Source organism: Xiphias gladius, chromosome 8 (assembly GCF_016859285.1).
Source record: "Xiphias gladius isolate SHS-SW01 ecotype Sanya breed wild chromosome 8, ASM1685928v1, whole genome shotgun sequence".
Lineage (NCBI taxonomy): Eukaryota > Metazoa > Chordata > Actinopteri > Istiophoriformes > Xiphiidae > Xiphias > Xiphias gladius.
Genome location: NC_053407.1, coordinates 21,947,854 through 21,971,568, shown reverse-complemented (window position 1 = coordinate 21,971,568; position 23,715 = coordinate 21,947,854). Strand labels below are relative to the sequence as shown.

At 40.5% G+C, this 23,715-nt stretch overlaps 1 protein-coding gene across 1 annotated transcript in view; it reads left to right on the top strand.

Moving 5' to 3' along the window:
• prickle1a (prickle homolog 1a) overlaps positions 1-23,715 on the top strand; it is an 89,020-nt gene that overhangs the window by 18,917 nt on the left and 46,388 nt on the right. The gene's annotated exons all lie outside the window — the stretch shown is intronic.

The window sequence follows — 23,715 nt, the reverse complement described above, 5'->3', positions numbered from 1 at the left end:
CCTGTTGTCAAATCAGACCCAACTGTTGTATCATCCCTTGTGATCCCCTACTGTAATATGCCCTTTTAATTGGCTACAAAGTAAGGTCTGAATAGACTGGGCATGGGTTAATTGGCCTAAGTTCCTGGTCCCTCAAGCTTTGAGGCAGGGAGCCCGTCTGCCTAGCTGATGTTTAATTCAGGGGCCCAGATGGAGGCGTAACCACCTGGCTGTGAGATCCTTGACTCACTCTTTGACCAGACGTGGCGGTGGCTCTGGATGGCCTCGGGGGATGGTGGGGTCAGGGTGGCCCCTCCTCCTCTCCAAACTCAATGTAATCTGGGGGACAGTGATGTCACTCCGAGCCAAGTGCTGGTACTTTGACTTGGAGAGATAGAAGCTTGCTATGAGTATAGTCACACCAACATTTATAAATTCATTGCAATAGAACTGCCGTCATCAGTAGATATAAATGGATAAATCTACAGGGAGCTTCTGTGCAATACTGGTGAACTTTAACATGCAAATTTGTGCGGCTGACTTGCAGACCCTCTTGGCACTGCTGACATCTGGGGGATCCAAGAGCCAGAGGGTCAAAAAATGAAAGAAATATATCACGTGTGTCACCCCATCCAATTTTAACCCTACTCTGCAGGAGAATAAACTGTTTTCTTTAAATGCGCTAATGTATCATATTATCTAGTTAGCAACCGAGCGAACTAACTAGCTAGTCGGACTAGTGTGGCTGGCTAGCGCTACCAGGTTACCAGCTGGGTAAGTTGTCAACATATTACATGTTCCCAGTTTGTTCACCAGCCAATGGCTTAAGCAATATGCCCCACGTGGTCACTATGTCACCAAGCTTCCAGCACCTGCTTCAGAAAGACACCAACAAGGTGTGGCGCAGGAGATAGAGCAGGTTGACTATATTTGCAAGGCTAGTGGCTTGATCCCCAGCTCCTCATACTCCGATCTATAAGTATCCTTAAGGAACTGCTGTTCTTTTATTATAACTTAATTTTGCTGTGGCACTTTTAGGTGTAACTGGACACTGCTAACCGCAATATCAAAACCTCACCATACACTCTCTGGCTGTCTAACTCAATTAAAGATAAGCAAAGGACAGACTTTTACTTTTGTTTGTCTCAGTATAAATTAAAAAGAAGGCTCTCTCTCACAATACCAATTTAAAATCTGAGAAACTTAAGCAAGTACTCTGAATGTGCAACTCAGTCCATGTGGGTTTGACCAAAGTGAATGCTGAACAACAGGAGAAGGTTTTTTTGTTTTAATTAATTATTAATCAAGGGGCTACAGGTCAAGACACAGGTCACAAGTTGACTGTCACACATACGTCCATTTACATAATGTAAGTGAATTAAGCAGATTCAACATTCAACACCAAAAGTAATCTCATCAGCCTTCAGCATGTGCACACAATATTCGTATTAGCCCCTTCATTTACATAATGCTGCATAATCCCTCACACAGCTCTATCCCATTATCCTTGTAATTTCGTCTGGATTATATGAAAAGCCATGATGCTTTCGACAAAAAGTTTATTTCCTTCAAATTCTGGCCGCTATGACTGTAGGTATGGACCTCAGGGAACAAGGTTAGATTCTTTTCCTGTTTAGAAAAAGTAAACATTTCATTTGTTCCTTGAAACCTCTGAAGTTGGATCCTTGCTTGCCCCTTATCAGTCAGGCCTGGCATTCTGTTTGATAAATCCAACGGGAAATTGAGCGTCCCACTAAAATGTTTACCACTGACTTGGGTACCATCCAGGAAAATTTCCTCTTTTTAAAAATAGATTTTCTGTCCATATGTAAGGTCGGCAGTCACTGCAGACTATTCAGTCTGTCCTGCCTTTCTCAGTGTGAGTCAATTGAGATGCATCTTTATTTGGCTATCAATATGCTCATTGCTTTGTCTGATTTTCAGTGCTGTCAAATTTGTCCAAGTTTGAGAGGGAATCTTTGACTTTGAAAATGCTGAAAATGCAGTTTTTCCAAATGAATGTGTGAGGCTGTGTTACATCAGTGGGTGTGGTGAAGTAACATGGAAGATGTCAAGAACTTGGTTCAGTGTTATTTGTTTCAGGAAGTGTATATGCATATTGCCGTTATGGCTGTTGTGTTTCATCGACACAGCAGGAGTTTGTCATTAAGGCAGATTTAAACTCCATATCTTCCACATGAGCAACAGAAGAACAAGGAAACAATTTGTTTGACTTTTAATTCAAGAGAAGAATCTTTTCACATGTACATTAGTTATATGTCCAGTCATATCCTGTGTAGTCCCTTTATACTGCCCTCATTCTCCCTTGCTGACATTAAAGCATGTTTGAATGGTTTCACAGATCACAATCCCTGCAAGTTAAAGTCACTCCCACTACTTCCCCAAAATGGTTGTACAGACAAAAGCCAGACCTTTTTCTTTTGACAGGGTTCAAGAGATCACAGTTTATATTTCCTCTTGCATTACGTGGGTCTCTAAATTGTCTGGTTTTGGTGGTGCTGGTGGCAGGAGGGGGAGGTGTGTGTGTGTGTCTGTGGGGGGGGGGGCGTAAATGTACTTCGAACACAATATGGGCTGGGGCTTATCATTGTTGACTGCTCTGGTGCCGCCACTGAGGAGGAAGCTGCTTATATCATCTTTGTTTTGCTCGGGCCCAGCTGTTTTTGCTCACCGGGTTGACCAGCTATCTGCTGATGCTGAGGATCTTTGATGTGTGCAGAGGGGAATTGCATAGACAGGAATCACTTCGGCACCGATGACCCCAAAACCTACCTCCCATCAGTCTGCTGGAGTTCAAGTTTAAACAACTGAAAAGGATTGTTTTTGTTTCCCTTTTCTTTTTTTTTATGCGTGCAGGGCATCTGTTCTCTGTTGTCTCCCCTTACTAGCCAATGAAAATTGAGGAAGATTTTTAAGTGAGATGCTTTGTGGCTGACCATAAGCCTTGGACATGGACAACTCTCCATTAAGTTATTTTAGTTGTGTAAAATTAGGTCCAATCAGAAAAGCTACATTCACAACAAGTATAAGTTTATACCAAAACAATCCCTCAACAATTACTTGCCTGTTTTTATCAAATCAAGATTTTTAGGTTCAAAGCCAACTCTAGAAATTCTGTTAAAGTTTGTTGGACAGCTGGAGAGAATGCACAAACAGTTGTTTTCTGAGATTTCACCACAGATTATGTCATTTGTACTTGCCCGAAGGTTATCCTGTGGTCCGGTGTTGCTTTTATGACTAATGAACAGTTAATCCTCCACAGATGAAGCATCCCACTTCTTCCAGAGCCTTTTTTTTTTCCCTTTTCTGAGTGCTAACAACACTACCAAACCTGAATTCTATAACAAAGGCCATTCTTTTGCTAGGTGATTTTTGATGTTTGAGTCTATCCTCTTCTGTCTTCCTTCACTCTTTTTCTGTGATTAGTGTAAATTTACTAAACCCATTTAAAACCCTTTGTTTCCCCTTAATTACTTTTGTTGAAAGGGTTTTTTTTTTTCTCTCATCTTTCACTGTTGACTGAACTCAAGAATCTGGGAGTAGTGCTATGTCAGGCAGACTAGCTGAGAAATCCTATCAAAATTTAGCTTTGGTTCTTTATACAGTTTATACCACAGTTTATACAGTGTTTATGTTTGGAAACATGATATCATTTGTTGATATTTCTATAAACAGCGGAGTTCCGGGTTTTGGTGCTCTTTAAAATGGAAAGGTAATTAAAAGCGAAAATGATTTAAGCAGGTTCAAGTATACACATAGTGAAACCTTTTCTTTCATCCAGGTATTGAATCTGAGATTTGTGTGAATCTTGAGACTTTCTTTATGTCTTTGGTTACAGCTCTCAGACTTTGCCTTTTTTTTTGTTCACTAGAGCTAACAGGTAATGCTAAACATACTGTGCTGCGTCATTAGTAAAAACTGGTGTAATGAGTCACACCTGGTGGGTCAGTTACAACAGCTGGCCACTAATTAGGAGTGGAGTTTATGAAAGAGGGTAGTTTGGCGGTGCCTTTGCTTTTGCGTGGAAGCCCAGAGATAGCATGAGTCGCACTTCTGAAAGAGTAGGAGATTGAAGAAAGATTTAAGGCCTTAAGAGTTAAAAGTGTATGAGAATTTGGTAGGGATACATGTTTGGTTAGGGTTACACATAGTCTGACTCTGTGGCCGATAGACCTGGTATGAAACCAACCAAAAACTCAAAGCTGTACACAATAGCAGTCCAACCCCGAACCCAAACTCAGCTTAATGATTCCCGACAATGTACTGGATCCATCTATGTCATGTGTGGCAGTTAAATCATGCACTAGCTTAAAAAAAAAAAAGAGTTTAGCCTATGCATTAGGTTGGGATAAGGTGGAAAAGAGTTGTATTCTGGGCACATGCCAGAAAACCGAAGCAATGACTTAAATGTGGCAAAAGCTGCCTAGAGATACAAAGTTTGGTGTTAATTCTAAGTGGACCTGGCATTAAGTGATCCCATCATATTTTACTGAGACACTTGACTCAGCCTTCATACAGACAAAACTATTTTAAGGAAAAGTTCAACATTTTGAGAATTAAGCTTATAGGCTTACTTGCTTAGAGTTAGCTGAGAAGATCAACACCATTCTCATGTCTGTTTATTAAGTATGGAGCTAGAGCCATCATTGCTTAGCGTAAAGACTGGGGGGGGGCAGAAATGCACCTGCAGGAACATCTAGAGGTCACTAATGAACCTAATGGACAATTTCTATCCCTATTGTTTAATCCAAAACCAGAAAGACAAAAATGAAAACTTGTCATAAATGTGGTATTTCTTGGCAAATAGTGGCCAAGCACTGTGACTCCTGTAGTCTCTGAAGTTGTCTGTCAATCTTAGTGATAATACAACCTTACAGTCTGATACCTTCATGTTCATTTTATCTGATAGCATTCTGCTGATATAGCTAATGTATGCACCAATATTTCCCTATCTTTGATAGATCCTTTAAGAGTAAACATTTATAGTTGATTTTATAATCATTTAACTTGGAGATCTAAAAAAAAATCAACAAAAGCACATGAGGGGCATAAGACAAACATAAAAATGGCTGTAATATAGCACAGTGACAGATTCTTAAACAAAGGCTCGGAAAGCAGGGATGGAGTATTCAGGCTTCACGGTACTTGACGTCTGGCAATACCATGAGCTACATTTGTACATCATTCTTCATTCCTCTCTCCTGCTTCCGCCTGGCTTGGATTATTTCACATGAAGGCAGGATTCCATATTCTCCACCTTCTTTGAATAGCTTAAAGCCTGTGATGCAGGTTCAAATGTGAGAAAAGATCAAGAGATCAAGAACCTACTCACACCCAAAAGATAAAGCTGTTGGTCGTGTCAGTTGAATCTGACAGAGCAACAGAGAGGCTATGTTCTTGGTTGGGTGATAAGATTGCAGGGATTTTTTGCAAGTAAGACTAGACAGTTTGGCTCGAGCGATGCTTGGGCGTGTTCCGAAGTGATCAAATCCGCAGAAACAGCTATTTACATACAACAAATTCCTCAGCAAAGGGGATAAATCAAAAGGAATCAGTAATTCTGAAAGTGATTGTTCTCCTCCCAGTGCTTTTTGAAGTGTTTGCTCATGTTTCAGTGTGAGGATGACAAAGATGGAGCCTTGCCAGAGATTAGTCTGTATTAGGTTCAACAACATCCAACCTACTCAATTTTACTGCTGAAAGACACCAAGCCTTTCTTGGTTTTGTTTAGGCAAACTTGCAATCACAAGATTTAATATTTTGAAATTTCCATGTAATCTAATATGAAGGGGGTCATTTTTTAAAGGACATGATTATCAATTTTTCAAGTCAAAACTTTAACCTCAGACATTCATCTGGAATAGCAAATGAGAGAACTCCCTTTGACTCTAATTTCATCACACCACATTATCATGGGTTGCCACAATGGCAGTAATTTATCGAGTTTGAGAAAATCCAAATTACTTGTCATAATTGACTACATGAAAGTTGTGAAGTATTCCCAGAACTTGGAACCCACGCAGATGTCAGGATACTTAAATGTCAATCATAATCAAAAAGTGTGAAGCAAGAGACTTCTTCCCTCATGTACTCTTGCCAGAATGTACAACAAACATCACAAAACTGCATCTTGTCTCCAATGGTGTATATTCTCAGAGAAGCTAATCTGTCTTTAAATACAGATACTCCTTTAAATTTTTATCTACAAAAAAAACAAAACAGAAAAGGACTTCGGAAGGCCTCCTGTGCAGTAAGTCGTATCTTTGTGGACCAACGATTCATTTAACACAGAGGTTAAAACCAAATTATTTTTGTGAAGGATAGGGTGACCAGTAAGAAGGGGTCATCTTTTCTTTTCAGCTGCAACACTTTCATGTAGGTTAAACAGATTACAGCACCCTGGTATGGTGTCCTGCCCCTGGCAGCACAGATTTGGCTGTCTGTCTATACAAAGAAAGACAGAAAGGGGGATTTAATTTAATGCAGGAAGAGGGCCACTCTGTAGGTTCCTTGTAATCCTCGTGCTCATTAACTCATGGGTTGTAATTGGGCTGCAGCAACAATCTCGCCAAGCATTCGTTTAAATTCTGAAGCTTCTGTGTTTGGTGTTGGGTAAAGTTAAAAGGCTTGAAAGAGGTTAGTTTGTAGGTCCTTAGCAAAACATAAAAAATATCTCCCATTTGCCCCGGACAATACATGAGCAAACTGCTTGAATGGCCTGATACACTAGCATAAGGAATTACAGTGGTGCTGGTAGCTGGACTTGAATGCCTAGAATTATACAGCTTTCCTCTTTGCTCTAATCAAGATCAGTCACTCAGTAAAGTGGGGTGCAAATGTTAGTTTAAAAGCATTAATTAATCAGGAAAAAAACTTTTGTCCATCACAGTTGATTTAAACAACTGCCCTCCCACTCTTTTCGGGAACACTGATGGTGCATCCAGGGCAGTCTGCTCTACGGTACATGCAGAATCAAAACACCAAATAAACCAGGTCTACACATAAAGGTAATTTGATAGACAGATAAGAGCTCAGCTCTGACTATTGAGTTATGTTTACTCCATTTAAAAACCATAATGCAGCTAAGAAGTCAGTGTGGAGAGCCTGGTCACACCAGAAAGTGGAACAGTGAAAATCATACTTGCATTTTTATTAGATTTGGTTCTACAAGTTTGGCAACAAGTAGCTGCCCGTAGGACAAGTTGGTGGACTGTAGCTGGCAAGCTAACTGCTAACACAGTAGCCAGCTGGGACATGCTAGTACTAGTCAGTCATCTTCTTTGTCTTTTCTCTATACTTTGCCATAGAGTCCCCTGTGGCATTTTTGTTCTAAGGATTCCACTATTCATTTAATAAAGTTTTTACTGAAGAGGGGATAAAGGTCTCTGAGGAAACAAGCTTACTCACTGCTACCTGCAGTGGATAAGCTTACATCTTAGCTCCATCACTAATAGGAGAAATAAGTTCACACACACCTTTTTGTGGAGCAGTTTATACTCTGACCGAGGAGGGTTAGGTAAAAGTGAATGCTGCATCATAGCTAGCAATGATAGCTTCCTCCATTTTATGTTCCCTCAGTGGTCCATATTGTCAAGACGGCTTGCTAATCGTCACTGAAATGACACACATCACCCCAACTATTCACATTTTGATGATGATCCTACCAGATTTAAAAAAAAAGTTGTAAAAATTAAGTTAGAATAAAATTCTGAAGTCAGTCTTGTGTATGAAGTACTAAAATTTAATTTCATACCAGTCTGCTGTTGTTTTGTGCTTAAAACAGTTAAAAGATTGGGTCATGGAAAAGATGTACTGTTGTATTACAATTGGAAAATGTAGTTACTCTAACAAAATTATTTTTTACTATAAAAAGATATGAATATATGTAGTGGTCAATACAAAAATATACATATCGCTCAGAAAGGTAGATTTTCTATATCTATACCTAGAATCATGTAAAAGAACTCTTGTGTTAATGAGTCTAATGTGGCAAAGACAACAGGAAGGTGAAAAAGTGAAAACTAAGCATATTCCTCAACATATTTCAGTCTTGTGTTGTGCCAGAGGGAGACTGGGAGAATTTCAAAGTGGGTTGTACCTACAAATCACAGAGATAGTGGGCGCAATAGTAAATCTTGTCGATGGAGAGCTGAAAAATGTGACTCCATCTGCCCTGCAGTGGAATGCAGCGTTGTCTCCGATAAGAGTGAGGTCTCGCTGGAAAGCCTGAACATGCCGTAGGGGCAGAGGCCTTGAAACCATTGCTGATCTAATGATATGCTACACTTTTACTTCGCACATCTGTCAACACAGACAGAGAAAGAGAGGGAAGGGGGGGAATGAAAGAAAAATCTTCAATTTTAAAAAGTATTATTTAGAAATATCACTGCAGCAACCCTTAGAATATTTCAGCCTAGAAAAAAGTCTGTAGGCAGCAGAATTATTTTTACTGTACGTCCAGAACTTCCCCAAAGATCATCAGTTTATTTTGGAATAGATTTTGGATTCAGCTTACATGAGCACTGCCATGAATTTCAAATGAAAATCTGGATGGGAACTTTGCCTGCCATTTATAGTCAAAACTAATAAATTACAGAAAATGAATGAAATCCCTCTCTAATCTGGAATAATAATGAAAGAAAGGCCAGCAATGTGTGTCATGTGACCTATCTCAGCGTCAGCCATGGCCGCCAAGTATAGCTTACCGACCACAGGTAACTTAAAGTTCAAGAATAATCTGGGGATACCAGAGGTTTTATAAACTCTCAGCTTGCTGTGTTTGTGATAACATTCCCAAAAGCCTTGACACAATATCGCCTATGGTTCCATAATCAGCCTAAAGCGATTGAAAGTAAATTGGTGTTTTTCTTTGGACATTGTAAAAGAGTACAGCTCTCAGGATACTCAAAATGTAATCATATTTGGCGTGTTTGTAAAGGCTTGCAAACTGTTGTTCGTTCTACAAGCAAATGCCTCTGTACTATGACAGTAGACGCAGCTGTGTACTCAGAGCCAAGGACTTCTAAAATTATTTCTTTATCTTTGTTTACTGCATAAATAACTTTCATGCCAGAGGAAAAAAAAACCTTGCTTTAATGTCTTTTCATTAACTCCCTTGAAAGTCACAGCGATTCCATCTGTAAACCTGATATTAATGCTGATTGTATTATTAGCCCTTTAAGGATCTAATTTTGGCCGTTGCTCTTTCAAAATGGTTTCTGTTGCGTCGTCGGGGGGCGTTTACAGGCAGTGTTGCCAACTTAGCACCTTTGTCACTAGATTTAATGACTTTTTTTCTTCACAAAAGCACTTAGGGACAAAACTAGCAACTTTTTGGACAAAACTTAGCTAGTTTCCATAGAAGAGAGTCACCGGTATTGCCCCGCGAGCGCGAGTTTGGGTCTTCCCCCTGCAGGCACACCTTTCTATCCATCTCATTCACCTCACTGCATGGCAGCTGCACAGATATGAATGAGCTTCTAACTTTCTCTCTGAATGATCATTTTACAGGTAAATATAGCCAAAATGACAGCACAGCCGTTGTCTTTAACTTATGTGGGTGGAAATTTTGTCAGACGACGTCGCAGTTATAAAATCAGAATTTTAGCAGTGCAAAGCAGCAGCTTGGAAATGGCTTGGAGGTGACTGCTGGTTAACTTGTGGTCTTAATGGCCGGCGTTAGTCACTATTTCATGCTTGTTCCGTTGTCTGAAAACAGAGAGAGAAAACCATGTTAATGACAACAATTTAAGTGGGAGTTCGGCTGTATTAAATTACTGTATATGTAAGCACAGAGAGTAGGAGAGAAGCAAACGGATACAGGGCGGGCTAGCCATATAGTAGGTTTTGACCTGGTTTTGTTTTGTTTTTTTGAGAGTTGAAACCTGAAAATACCAGAGTGCAATAAGTCTGTTCATTTTTAGCTGAAGCTGTGAATGTGAGCGCATGCTGTAAATGATCATGCTTACCTGCCGGAGCTTTTTTTGCCTTTGGATAAAAAGTTACAAACCACTGACCACCGGTAAACAGAATGAAGTAGGAATAGAATTAAACAGACTAACCCTTAATTGAGATGCAGCATCAAAATGTATGCCGTTGGACATGAGGTTTCTAATTTCCATTTGACTCAGTAGAGTCTAGATGCTACTTAAAAGGCCAGAGTATGCTTAAAACAACGTTGTTCTCTGCCCCAAATGACCACATTTTAAGGTGTGGCAAGATGAGCTTAATCGTGGAAAGAGGAACTTTCTAACCTCAGAGGCATGTGTTGGACTTGGTTATATACATGAAAAGTGAGAGAAAGTAAAGCTTGGAAGAGAAGTTCAAATCGTCCCGGAGGGTGTTTCAGATGCTGTTCAATAATCCAACAGACACTTTGACTTTCATGCAAAAGGCTTTAGGGGTCTGCATTCCTTAAACAATCTTTTGCAACTAAAATCCCTGTATTTCCCCTGACATGACACACATTGCAAGATGTTTACTCATGAGGTTGCTGATAAACTTCTGCCACAAGACTTTACCTCCAATTTTGTCAGACTGTCAGCTTCTGTGGCTTCCTTTAGAAGACCTCAGTAAAAATAAAGCTATTATTTACAGTTTTCCTGCCAGTCATCTCTGTTGTTGTGAGTTTAACCAAAACACTGCGGGTCTGCTCGCTGCCGATTTGTTTCCTGTAGATATGCACAATATAAGTACTCAGGATGGTGATCAATGGTGCTTGGCCAGCTGAAAGCAATAACTCCAGAGCGAGTGGAAAACATTGTAGGCACTGAATAATTTTGTGGCATAATCAGACCGAAAGGGAGTGTTGTTGATTATGTCAGCGCTGCTTATTCACTGACAAACACTGCTGAGTTGGAACTTTGTTAGGGGACTTACAAATTTATGAGAGATCTTACACAAGCATATTAACGAGAAGAGGAACCTTCTATGAGCTGGTGGAATAGCAAGCAAGATTGGCAGGATGTCAAGAACCCTACACAGCTGGTGGCAGTTTGATCCAGTCCATTCTACTTTGTATGAATTAATCTTGAAATTGAAGACATTAAAACAGATAGCTGAGCTTTTCCTCAATTTTCACTGTCCTGTCCCACTCTAACAGTGACATGATCCTCACCACTCTAAGAAAAGTCAAAACTTATCAGACTCTCAACAGAGGCTTGGGCCTGTGATCCTTTCCACTTCCCTGTTTACAGGTACATTGACCCTGCTCTGACCTTGCAGATATTTGGTGAGTAACCCTAGTGCACCTCAGGACCGGGGTCAAGAGGTCAAAAGGGAACAGATGGGTCAAAGGTCAGCCTGTTGATTTCATGCTCTAATTTAGACTGTCACACACACATTACTACTGGAGACAGAGTAAACTTCAAGCACTAATGTCTTTGATTCTTTTTCCTTAAGGCTTATAAAATATCAGAGAATTACCTGTGTCCCTTAGCAAAGTCATCATGTATGTAACTGTAGCCTACAACTAAACAAAACAATTAGGTCATCAAAGGTGCTGGCCACAAGTCACCGCTGAAGAGAAGCTAATGTAAAACACTGCTAGCTCTCATTTATCTGCTACATTGGTGGCTTTCCTCTGCACAAATGTGTTTGAAAGTATGTTGATCCTTTTACCTCCATATAGACATTAATGAGAATGTGTGACGGTTTGGAAGCTGAAGAACAAAGTCTAGAAGTGATCTTTTTTTTTTTTTTGCAAACTTTTTAAACACAGAATTCTCCACCCATTTAGTTGTGTTTAAGATGAGATACATTTAGTCAAATCATTTAGGAATGAAAGAAGGTTAAATACTGGGTGTAATTGATATGATATACATTTCTGAGAGATTCAGGAGCATTACTTGAGTTCAAGCTGCAAGAGATGGCACAAGGCCAAGCACTCGGTAACCTTTTGTATTCCACCACACAGACCAGTTATTTTAAATCCTATTCAGGGCACAAAACAAAAAGATGCTTTCATTGTAATTTGTTATTTGTAAGAATGTTCTTTTTAAATATTTTGGGATGTATCACTTCATGGTTTACTTTTTGATCTTATACAAGGTTTTGTCTATTATCAGGTTGTGCATTGAACTAGGAAGATGGATGCAAAATTTGAACATAACTCAAATGATCTTAATTCACTATTTATAGCCACAGACAAGAAAGTCTTGAGCTGGATTTATAGCTGGGGTTACGGCATAGCTATGGAGCATATGCACATAGCTGCCATAGGCTACAGCAGCTAACATGCACCACCTCAAAGGTACCTGCATGTTCGGGCTACGTTGGCTACATCGAGCTGTGATTGGTCGGTTTAGCTGCCTGTGTTTTCTACTATACTGTAAGTTTCTGATGCCGGTAGAGATTGAGAGTGAAGACAATGTTAAGGAAGTTCAAGAAAGACTCAGTAATCTTCTCCTTTTCAGTAACACACCTCCAGCAAAGCCATTGCCACTGCAAACCTTCTGTTCACTTTGATCTCCACTCCCACGGTGAATGAAAACAATAGACTGGTGGGAGTCTCCTATTTAATGTTGCTGTATGTCAAAAATGAATTAGGTTGTAAGACTGTAGAATAAATAATTAAAGCACATCCTGATCATGTAAAATATGTTCTTCCATTGTAGTGCTATAAACTGGTGAAATCTGATGCTGACCTATAAAGCAAGACCTAGTAGGTATTGCAACAAAACTACAGTGTATCCGTTGTGTCAAGTATCAGCGTAGTTTGACTTACTGTATGACGCTTAGCCTGCAAATGCTGGAGTATGACTGTGGCAATGTATAACCTAATCTGGATCTAATGTTTTATTGGAACATTTAACATTGTATAACGTGATTTCTGTATTGTAACACTGAAGTTAGCTAACTCTACATGTCTTACTAACTTTCTACTTAAAGTCAGAGCTCATAACCTTATGAAACAAAAAAAAACTACACATTGCCACCCCTTGAGATGATATTTTCTAATTATATACATAAGGCTATAAATTCTGTAAAACAGCGCAATTATTTCAATCAAAGAATCATCCTCCCATTTTAAAGGGATGCCTATGAATATCAAATTTACGATAGAAACTCAACACACTGTAAAAAAAAAAAAAAGGCACAACTCAATCTGCCACTATTTTAGGTCAACTGACTGTTCCCTGGGGAAATCAATGAGAGCAAAAAATCAAGCAAAGCACAGCAGAGAGATAGCATCATATTTGAACCAGATCTGAGCAGATATCCATGGACCTAACCACCCAGAGGCTTGCAGCCTCACACTTTGGCCCACCCTGGACACTTCCTGTTGGGCCACTCCTCTGCTTTAGTTGTGGGGAATGCTGGATCTCGCTGGAGTCTGGAGAGTTGTACTTAGCATTCGGCAGCCTTGCTTGGCGTGACTGTGGCAAAGCTTGGAAGAATGGAGGTGGATTTGATGTTATCAAAGATCCTGGTTGGTTGGGGTGGGGGGTGTCTGGAACATAGGCAACAGCCCTCTGTCTAATGACCCTCTGTCGGCTGGTAATTGTTGCCTTGGCTCATGCTCAAGCCTTTGTGCGCTCTAGGAGCCAGCAGTCATGATCAAAGTTGTTCTTAACCTAGCAATACCATAAGCCCCTCAGTAATAAACAAGGCTCAGTGACAGAGGCTGCTTTGGTTTCAATGTCAATTAAAGCAGCCCTCCAAAGCCCCAGCTTCTTTATTGATATCCCACATTGTGTCTTTAGCTAGACAGAACACTAGAATTGTGGATTAACTTGCTTGGCTCAATCAGAAATCAAGTCCCACCTGGATCTGAGCCATGTTGGCAATGTCAATTTACCACTCATGTCGAATGACCAGTGATGGATACTCTGGTTAGTAGAGGGACTTCTCAGCTTTACACACAATCCTATTCATTGATAAGATGAATGGAGCTATTCTATCTATCACCTGAGATATGGTAGGACACCTCTTATATGAGTGGGATTACAGACAGATCAAGGTAATCTAATAAGAACTTCAACAAGCCATTTAGCCATTCTACAGATTCCACTGATACCTGGAGGAGTATGGTATGGTAATGTAAAACAAAGGTCCAGTATACAGAGGTGTCCCCAGTGAAAAGCAGTCTGCTAGGCTTTGATGCACAACTTCTTTTTTCTCAGGCACACACTTATGCTTTTTGATTGTGTGGGATTAAGAGGTTTGGTTCAGAAATTTCCCCTTTTGACTCCTAATTTAATAGGGATTACGAGTAAAATGACAGTTGCAGGGATCTGCCTATAAATGCAGTGATCACTCGAGGAGAAATGTTGATTTTGATAATAGCATTGCCTGCCATTTTCTGCAGGATGAGTTCTTGATAATGAGGTTGAACCTGTCTCACACTAACATGCCATCATACTGCATGGTTTCAGGCTTTCAACAACACAATCACAGATCTGAATGCCAGCCTGTTGGCTTAACCACTGCACTGGTTATGGTTTTGGATCATGTTATTAAAAAGCAGGCCATGAAAGAGGCGAGTCATGACAGGGGTGTCTATAAGCTAGTAACAGTACCCAGTTCTTTCACAGTATTCATTGGGCTTTTTTTTTTGCCTTTGAGAGGTGGCAGGAACTCATGGGAAAGAATTGTGGACTTACATGCAACAAAGGTCCCAAGCTGGACGCACATTGGGAACTTTGCAGCTCATGGTTAGCGCCTTAAACCACCAGCCACCAGAACACCCCAATTATTTCAGTCACTGTATTTTTCTTATTAGTTTGGGTCAGAATTGGTGGGTTATGATCAAGTGATGAGCGTTTCTTGTGACGGAAATAAAAGCGTTGTCCATTTTCAAATTAACCGCATGTTTTCCATCTTTTTCTTCAGTAAGCTGATCAATTACACTGTACAATTTTCCAATAAAGTATAGAACCAGTGGACATTTCAAAAATCTATCCAAAGCTGCCCAAAGAATACCTTAGCCTCTGCTTCGAGACTTCTTGCTCTCTTCTTGGCTATGGCTACAGGTTTATGATGTAGTAGTGTGTAACAAAGTTACACATGTACATGTCTCATTGCAGAGTGAATGGCAGTATGTTGAAATAGTATAAGTCTTTCTCTCTTTTCATACTGTTTGGTGCCCTCAGCAGAGTGGCATAACCTTCAAGTGCTTCAGCAAAGCTGCTTATTGGACAACAGTAAAGGACTAGTTGCAGTGCAGCTACCAGATGGAAATGTTTGTAACTGTGTGAATGAGAGCCAGAGCTGTGGTGATAAGCAAAATTCGCATTCACTCAAACCTTTTCATTTATAAATACATTTTGAAACTATTTCCTGCCCGCATTCGATTACTTGACCCTGTAAAAATACTCAACAATCATAAATCTTTCAGTGTCTTTCAGGACACGCGCCTGTTTCCTGTAGAGGCCCAATAGATTTTCTTTCACCAATGTAAACATGTTATTGTGGCAGACAACGCTTCAGCAAACATATGTTCACTCACTGGCGATCCAACATGATTGACAGAGGTGGTGTGAGCGCAGGCGCCAGTATACGACTGAATGTCACAGAAATATGCCACAGTGTCGCCACAGTGGTTCCCTGTGGAATATGTGGTCTGTCTTTGTCCCATAAACCAAATTTGGCTATTGTAAACCTATTGTAAATCTCCCATGATACCTACTGTACAGTAACTCCGGTAAAGATTGTAGACATCAAACAATTTCAAAAGCATTTATTTTTCAAGTAAGCACGTGAACAGCAGTCTAAGCAGTGATAGATTGAAAGAGAATGACTGACCGATGATATGTGAAATACAACATATGTGTAGATACAGACATACTGTAGACAGTGTATGTCTCCACACCGGCAACAGCATTAGACACCTGTTTTCACTTACACAACATACCGGCATCCACTTGCTCAAGCCAATAAACAGTTTCATTGAATATTTGTACTGTCCTTTCCATGTCTGAGAAAACTGTTCTCAAACACGGTTTGAGTAAGTTTTCAATTTCTCTAAGCTTTTACATCTAAATCTAAATCTATGTAAAGTCCTTTAAGACATATGTGGACATACAGTATGTATAATACAGCCAGAAGAAAACAGTTTTTTTTTTAAAACTTGTACTGTAATCACAGTGATAGTGATCATATATTGAAATACACATTTAGCAAAAGTAGGTTTATCTGCAAAATAGTCACCATATCTCGGAAAATGTTTTGCAATGAGAACAAAATAATTCACAAAAGTAAAAAAAAAGATTATTAACAAAGCCATAGCAATCCCCCCAGATCACTGTGTGGCAGCATCATTTACATCAGCTAATTTAGATGTTAAAACAACAGTGTCATTTGTTGTGCCATGAGTGGTGCTCTTCTTTGGTCTTGCTTTCCTCAAAGCATGGATAGTCTCTGCAGAGCCTGAAGTTCATGGTAGGTTTTGTCCCAGTCTCACAAGCCTGATGTCACAACATCATCAGTCCAGAACAAAAGGCATAAACAGCAAGTTCTTTGGTATATTTCTGTGTTTGAGGTCTTATGATTTATTATCCAGCTGCCCTCAAATATGTTCCAACTTGGCAGTGACTTCTGCTGAGGATTAGCAGCAGCCGTGGCTAACAGGCAATTGAATATTTATATACTGCTGAGCAGCAGCAAACAAACCCCCTTTTGAGGGTCAGCAGTGTGAGCTGTGAACTCGCTCTATTTATGTGCTTGTTTACATAACTCTTACAATATTTTCATGGTGAATGAATGCAAATTCTATCTCAATCATGACCTAGCTCAGGGGTTAAGTGGTGACAAAATGCATACACATAAAGTGCAGAGGGACAAGTCAAACAATCTTTTCTTTTTTGCATAAAGGCCTTTGAAATAGGGGTGGTCACCCTCTGGCCAAAATGGCCTCTTGTAGCGGCAGCGAGGGCAGCATGGTGTTTGCAAACAGTGAACAGGCTGAGCAGCCACAGAGCAGGGATCTTCCTCTGGTCCCTAACCTGAAGGTGTGCGTATTAACTTTGTCTGGCTAATCCTTATGCCATAGAGAATAGAGGAGGATTAAGACTTTAACCCCTTCAGAGAGAGAGTCCCATTCTGCAGCAGAAAGGGCCCTTGGCCAGCGTCTCTCTGCTGGAGCTCCTCACGGACTCATTGTCCCGTCACGAAGGCCAGCTGTCAGTGTCCTTGGGATGATGAGATGAATGAGGAGCCCTTGAGCTGTACGTCTGCTCCTTCTGTTTACTGAGTAGCCTCTTGCTGTGTAAATCACGACTTCGGGGCAGAACAGGGCTCAATGCTGGAAAAAAAAACTGTCAAAACACTTTCTCATTATGAAGGAGTCTAAAACGTACAAGGCAGAGTAATGAATTGATGTTAATTTGGATCCCTATTACCTCTTACCAGCCAACTGTGCCTCCTAGATATTGTGCTTTTAAAGCTATATGACTAATCTGCAACAGCAAATATGTTTTGAGAGAAAAACTAATACCACCAATTATTTGTTTATCAGCTTAATGTGGAAACATTTTATTGAACAAATCTTCTAAGTCACAAGATGTTCATACTTAACATATTTCCAAAATGTCCAGTGACGTTCAATGTCATCTGTTTTTACTGAAATATCTCCTCTTGCAATATAATATCCCCTCGTAGGATTGTTTATGGTTGTGTTTAGACACTCTGTTAAAGTTACAATTTGTTAAAGTTATGTGGTTGGTGGCTGTACAGTCTTTCTATGTACAAATTCGTACAGTGCAAAAATGTAAAAACCTCCTACGCTCAAAAAAAAAAAAAAAAAAAGAAGTTCTCAGTGAACAAAGCTAATAAATTACTGGTATATGGATGTAATTTATAGGACACAAGGCTGTAGTTACTCCTCCCAAGGTCCACAGGAAATAACTACAGCAATTATTTCAGTGAATACAAATAAGCATATATCAGTATCCATCATAAGTGATAAACGTTTTTTTATAGATGAATATAGCAACTGCAAAAAAAACTACGTTTTCTTTGTTTTCTTATTTTAAAGATATAAACCTCGAATTTGACTCCGGGAGGTGCTGGCACAATGCTATTATTGCTATTTGTGGTGGCCTTACTTTGGGCCTGTTAAAGTGAAAGTTAAAATTCAGTTATATGAATTCAAATATCAATTTTTGACTCCTGCTGTGGAAGATTCAAAAAATGATGTATAATTACTTATTGCCATTTCCTTTTGATGGCAAATTTACGGATATTTTTTTCCTCTGGGGTTACTGCATTATTTTTCCTGTCAATGCCTATAGAATTTATTCAGATTAAACAAGGAAAACTGGCCACAAACCAGTAATGATATGTAACGATGAGGGGTTGCAAGCAGACGTGGCTTTGTTTTAATTCAGCATTTACATAAAATGTCAGCAAAATTCAAAGCAACAGGGAAACCTCCCGTTAGTCTGACTTGGGAGTGTTCACACAATATTCCAGGACGATTAACCCACCACTAGCCCGGAAGGCACACCAAATAATTAGCCAAAATCAGCTTATTGTGTTGTGTTGCGTATTTGTAGCTATTCCTTAACATGTGAAACCAGATACAAACAGTGTATGGTCCCTTTTTTTAAATTCATCTAATCAGTTGTATTGGTGTTAATAATGGATTTTATCTAGATGTAACTCCCAGTAATGGAGGCTTTGCAGCCATTTTGCCAACACTTTTGAAGCCTTGTTGCCAAGTAGGAAACATCGCAGCTCTCAATCGGAAATTCTCTCTGACTCAAAATTATTTCTCATTATTCCAGTCTGAAGAGTATGACATAAACGCAGCATCAGGGCTCACAAGCCAAAAAGGTTGGGTCACTTGGTCTATATCCATACACTGTCACTGGAAATAATTTTAGGGCCTCATTAACAATTCACATTCTGACAACCAGTCAAGCACTGACAGTTAAATAGAGATATGTAAATGTAAAAATGTAGACATGCAGAAGTAGATGGGACAAATTCTCATGACTTGGAGCTGACTGCTATGTGTTGGTACACCTGCACTGTTTATGAGGGACTGGGAGGGGAATGTTCAACAGTGTGTCCTTTCAGCTCAGACTGTAGGTGGTCTGGTCCTCACACCTGCCTCTGCATCCCGGGCCTGCCAGCCACACAGCTGCACCACAGCACTGTCACTCACTTAACACCATGTCTTCACAGCATTTCTGTATCACAGGTATTCACCCCCTTGGGCTTATACGAGGTGGAACCTGCGGGGGCTCCACTGAGTGATCAGTGATCAAAACACACTCGCTGATAAAGGTGCTGGGTCACCAAACTGAGTCACTCCACTGGGCTGCTTCAACTTCAGGCCAATCAGCGAACCAACGGAGCTAATGTGTAATGTTTCACTTGAATGCTTTGCAATTGGTGGTCTTCCCTTCCCATACCTCCTACATGTCTTGCTTGACTTTTCTCGCTGTTCCACATCCATTGTGCCACCTGAGACCCCGCATGAGCCTGTATGATCAGACTTCTCATTGTCACTCTCTCAAGTTCAACGTACGGCCAAGAAAATACCACCAACAGAGAAACCTGAGGATTTCTCACAAGCTGTTGTCCTGAGACATCCCTCACTTAGGCTGTATCAGTCACCCTACAATCATCCAAGGCTGCTAAAGCTCCCATTGATGGTGTAAGCTTGAGATAACAGTAAATGGTCTGGGATTGTGGTTGGCAGTAAGGGGAGTGTCCATTTCTTGTAGTTGACTCAGCTCTTGCTAAGCGGGATGATTGACAAGAGGGGAGGATGGGTGGAAGGAGAGCCCAGGACCAGCTGTTTTCCTTATGGTAACTGCAAAGGCCTGGGCCCTGTGGATGATCCTCACCCATCCTGACCTGGAAGTCAGTTCTGCTGTCAACAGCTCTCGGAAATGAACGTGTTCATCCCTTTCATTCAAGTTGTTAGATTGGCACCACCTTCTCATCCCAGCAGGCTTCAGTGAATCAGCAACTGTTACCCATGGGCCAAAGTAAGCTGATCCTGTATGTTACAAAGTCATCTGAGTAAGAGTAGAGATTTTCATCAAACTTTCTTTTCACATTAACAGTAAAATTAATAGCTTCAATAATGACTCCACATAACGAAAAAAACGTATGCTCCCTGTGCAGTCATCCCTCCACAGGTTTCATCTAAACTTATTGGAAAACGCCTCAAGAAATGTCAGTGATATCTTCAGGATGGGTAACCATGATAGCTCCCCCTCCCCCAGACTGCCTGCAAGCCCACTGTTTCCAGTGCAAGTGCTCTCCATTTGTCTCTGTGGATCAAATGTCCTGGCGACTGCTCTGTTGATCAGCGAGCCTCCTTATAAGGTCTGAGCAGAGAGAGCAAAGCCCTGAGCGAGCCCTACCAGCCCTTTCCATTTATTTACACAGACAGGGTGCACACAAGCATGGAAAATCCACCCTATCAGACTTTCTTCATGAGCTCCAGAAATATCTTTATTGCCGAATACTCCTTATGTGGCACAACCAATCACTGCAATCATATTTTATTCTTTGCATGCCCTCTCAATTTTATAACAGGGGATGGATACGATTTACACAAAGTTATGTTTCACCATTAAAAAGGCTGTATGAAGTTGAAGTTTTCATTGCCACGCAACTAAAAAGGCTGTGTGTGTGTGTGTGTGTGTGTGTGTGTGTGTGTGTGTGTGTGTGTGTGTGGTTCAGTATTTCAGTCATATATAAAATGGTAAATCCCAGCTATGTTGCCAAACACCATAGAAAGTCCTTCATCTATTAGACTTAAATGACTGATTTCATTTCATCTCTCTTAAATTTACAGATTACATTCACAAAGGTCATTACAGCATAGATCAAAATTCATATTATGGCTAATGCAGAAATGACAGTGTCCCCCACAGCATGTGAAATGGGAATTTCCTGTGCTGGAGGGCTATTAACCTGAATTTTAGGGTTAATCTGTCTGGAAAACAGTAATACGACTTTTTTTTCTGCATAGATTTGGACATGTGACTGGTTGAGTAAACATGTATTCAGGGAGGGCCTTGTGTGAACAGTACCTGCATTCAGCCCGGCAGTCTCCCCTAGCCCCTTTAAACCACTTGCTACAACACGTGGTAACATGGCTTTGCAGTGTGTAATTTATTCCGAAGAGTGTCTAAGATGATTTTTAAGTTTTAAACAAATTTCTTTTAATGCATAATTTTGAATGACTTTGTTTTCTCCCACAGCTGCTATTGATCTTTTTTTTTTTTTTTTATCAGCCAAAAGTTTTTTCAAAATTTCTCTAGATAGTTTAACATGCTTAAAGGCTCACACGTACATAGTTTATAAGTAAACCACTAAGGGAACTTAAGGTATCAGGATTGTGGGGCTTTGTGGCAGTAGTAGCTCATTTACCAGGACTTTACATTTTAATTATCACAAGTTCCAGTCTAGCCCCAGCCAATTAAAAATGATGTATAGTTTTATGTTAAGACAAGTGCCGGCTCTCAGGAAACACACATCCATCAAACTAACAACACATTCATTTACCATTTAGGCTGCAGATTGGGTCACTCTGATTGGCTGATACAGCTGCTGTGCAGAGACAACGTAAATTTGAAGTGTGAGAGGCATGTTGTTGTTAGTGTAATGGGGTCTCAAGTTGCATTTAACTGAAAGGCTCTTAACTTGCCTCCATTTTTCCTTCATGTTTTCCTTTTCTTTTCAGGCTCTTCATGTTTTCATTTACCCTTTGCAACATCTCGTGTTGCATTCATTGCCATTGCATTGATTCACTGACATTACATCTGCAAATTAAGCTGGTTCTTAGTGACTTTTTGAATAGCCCTTCTTTGCCAAAAACTGAATACCTCAGTGCATTTTAATTTCGCCACCCAGACTCTTACAGCATTGTCTCTCCAGGTTCATTCAGCCTTTGTTTCAATCCCCGTCGTGAATCACCTGCTCTTGGGAGTCAGTCTTACACACACAGACATGTAGAAGAAACCATACATATAGCTAGAGGCAAGGAAAAAGCGTGTGTGTGTGTGTGTGTGTGTGTGTGTGTGTGTGTGTGTGTGTGTGTGTGTGTGTGTGTGTGTGTGTGTGTGTGTGTGTGTGTGTGTGTGTGTGTGTGTGTGTGTGTGTGTGCATGTGCGTCGGACAGAGAAATAGGGAGACAGGGAGAATCTTAAAAAAACCTGATCATACTTCAATGCAAACCTTGTACAGCATGGTTTGGCAATACTTAATATTATTTTGCTCTCGCCAATGATACAAATTTGAATTAATAGAGAGATTGAATTCTCAGTATGCCATATGAGTGTCTGTATTGTAAGCTTTCCACCAAATTTAATGAACATTGGAACAGGATCAACATCTTAACCAATGAGTTCAGTGAAGCCAGACAAATGAATTCATGTCCCAGAGGTGAATTATCATGGCTAGGATGTTTGTCTACATTGTGGAGACTTGGCTTGGCTGCTGAGCTAAAGGTCTCAGACATGCAGTTATACAGATAATGAGGGAGTGGAGCCAGACAGGGGACAGTCAGACCTGTGTATTTGTGTGCATGACAGTGTGTTAGCGCAGAGGCAGAAAACAGTCGACAATGCGTCAAACCAGCGTCAAAGCTGGAAGACAGTAACAACTACTGCAACCAACAGCAGCCTTCAGCGGTCAATGCACCTTAATGAATACGTGCAAGGAGGCAGAGAAGCTTCCATAACCAATGCTGCAATGCACTGAGTTGATACATCTGTGTAGTTTGCATTTCGTTATGCAAAAACATTTGTTGATAGTTTGTGTATAGATGACAAGAATGGAAAAAGCTGAACACATCCATTAAAACACCTACAAGCTGTTTTTTATTACAAAGAATCCCTCTGCTTTGAGTCTGACTTTTATGAAGAGGAGTTTACAAGCCCCTTGTGAATGCACTTTGATTCGTTAATGTGGGGTAAACCTGTTAGGAAATGCATGCATGTTTCTCTGTATATCTGTTAGCTAGTAAAAATCGGCCAGCCAGTTAGCCAACCAGGCAATGAGCAAGGCCCTGGGGCAGACTGGGTAATTACTAGCGAGTCATGAAGGCCAAATGAAATGTTTACTCTACCCCGGGGTCAGCAGGCGTTATGAGAAAAAGCCTTGACAAGATTTGCAATGGGCCACTTTGTTGTTGCTGTCCCTCTTTAAAAGATAATTGGTTTTTCATCATAGCTCTGTTTAAAAGCTTTCTTATGCTGTATGCTCACCTTTTATGGTTGGAGGTTAATGCCAATGTGTATTCAAGAAGCTGTTTGCAATGAGGAATATTTCCACGCTTTGCTGTGACTTAGTTAGTTAGCGCTTTCTGTCTTTGCTGTTAAATATCCTGTGTGTTGTGTTTTTAGAACAATAGGCTCTAAATTATGTTCCAGGGGCAGGACACACGTAAACACTGAAGCCATAAACAGCTTTGTTTGACAATCCCGCCCGTGCTCTATGTAAACCTCACAAATCAGCTTGCTGAGTATGATCTTTAAGCATAACTGTCAGCTGCTGAGGCTGTGGCCTGGCCCTGGGCTCTTGACCCATGACCCCTATGCACTGAGTTCACTGAGCTTGTGGTAGAAGCTTGCGGCTTTGAGGGCAGACCTTCCACGACCGGTTGGGAACCAGGCAGACGCCTTAAGGGCCAAGGGGAGACATTAACATCTGTGCCCATATGAGTCAGGACTACACAGACCTCAGGGCAGTGACAACCTCAAGCCTTTCACATGTTCAACGCTGCTGAGACTTTAATCGAGCCAACTC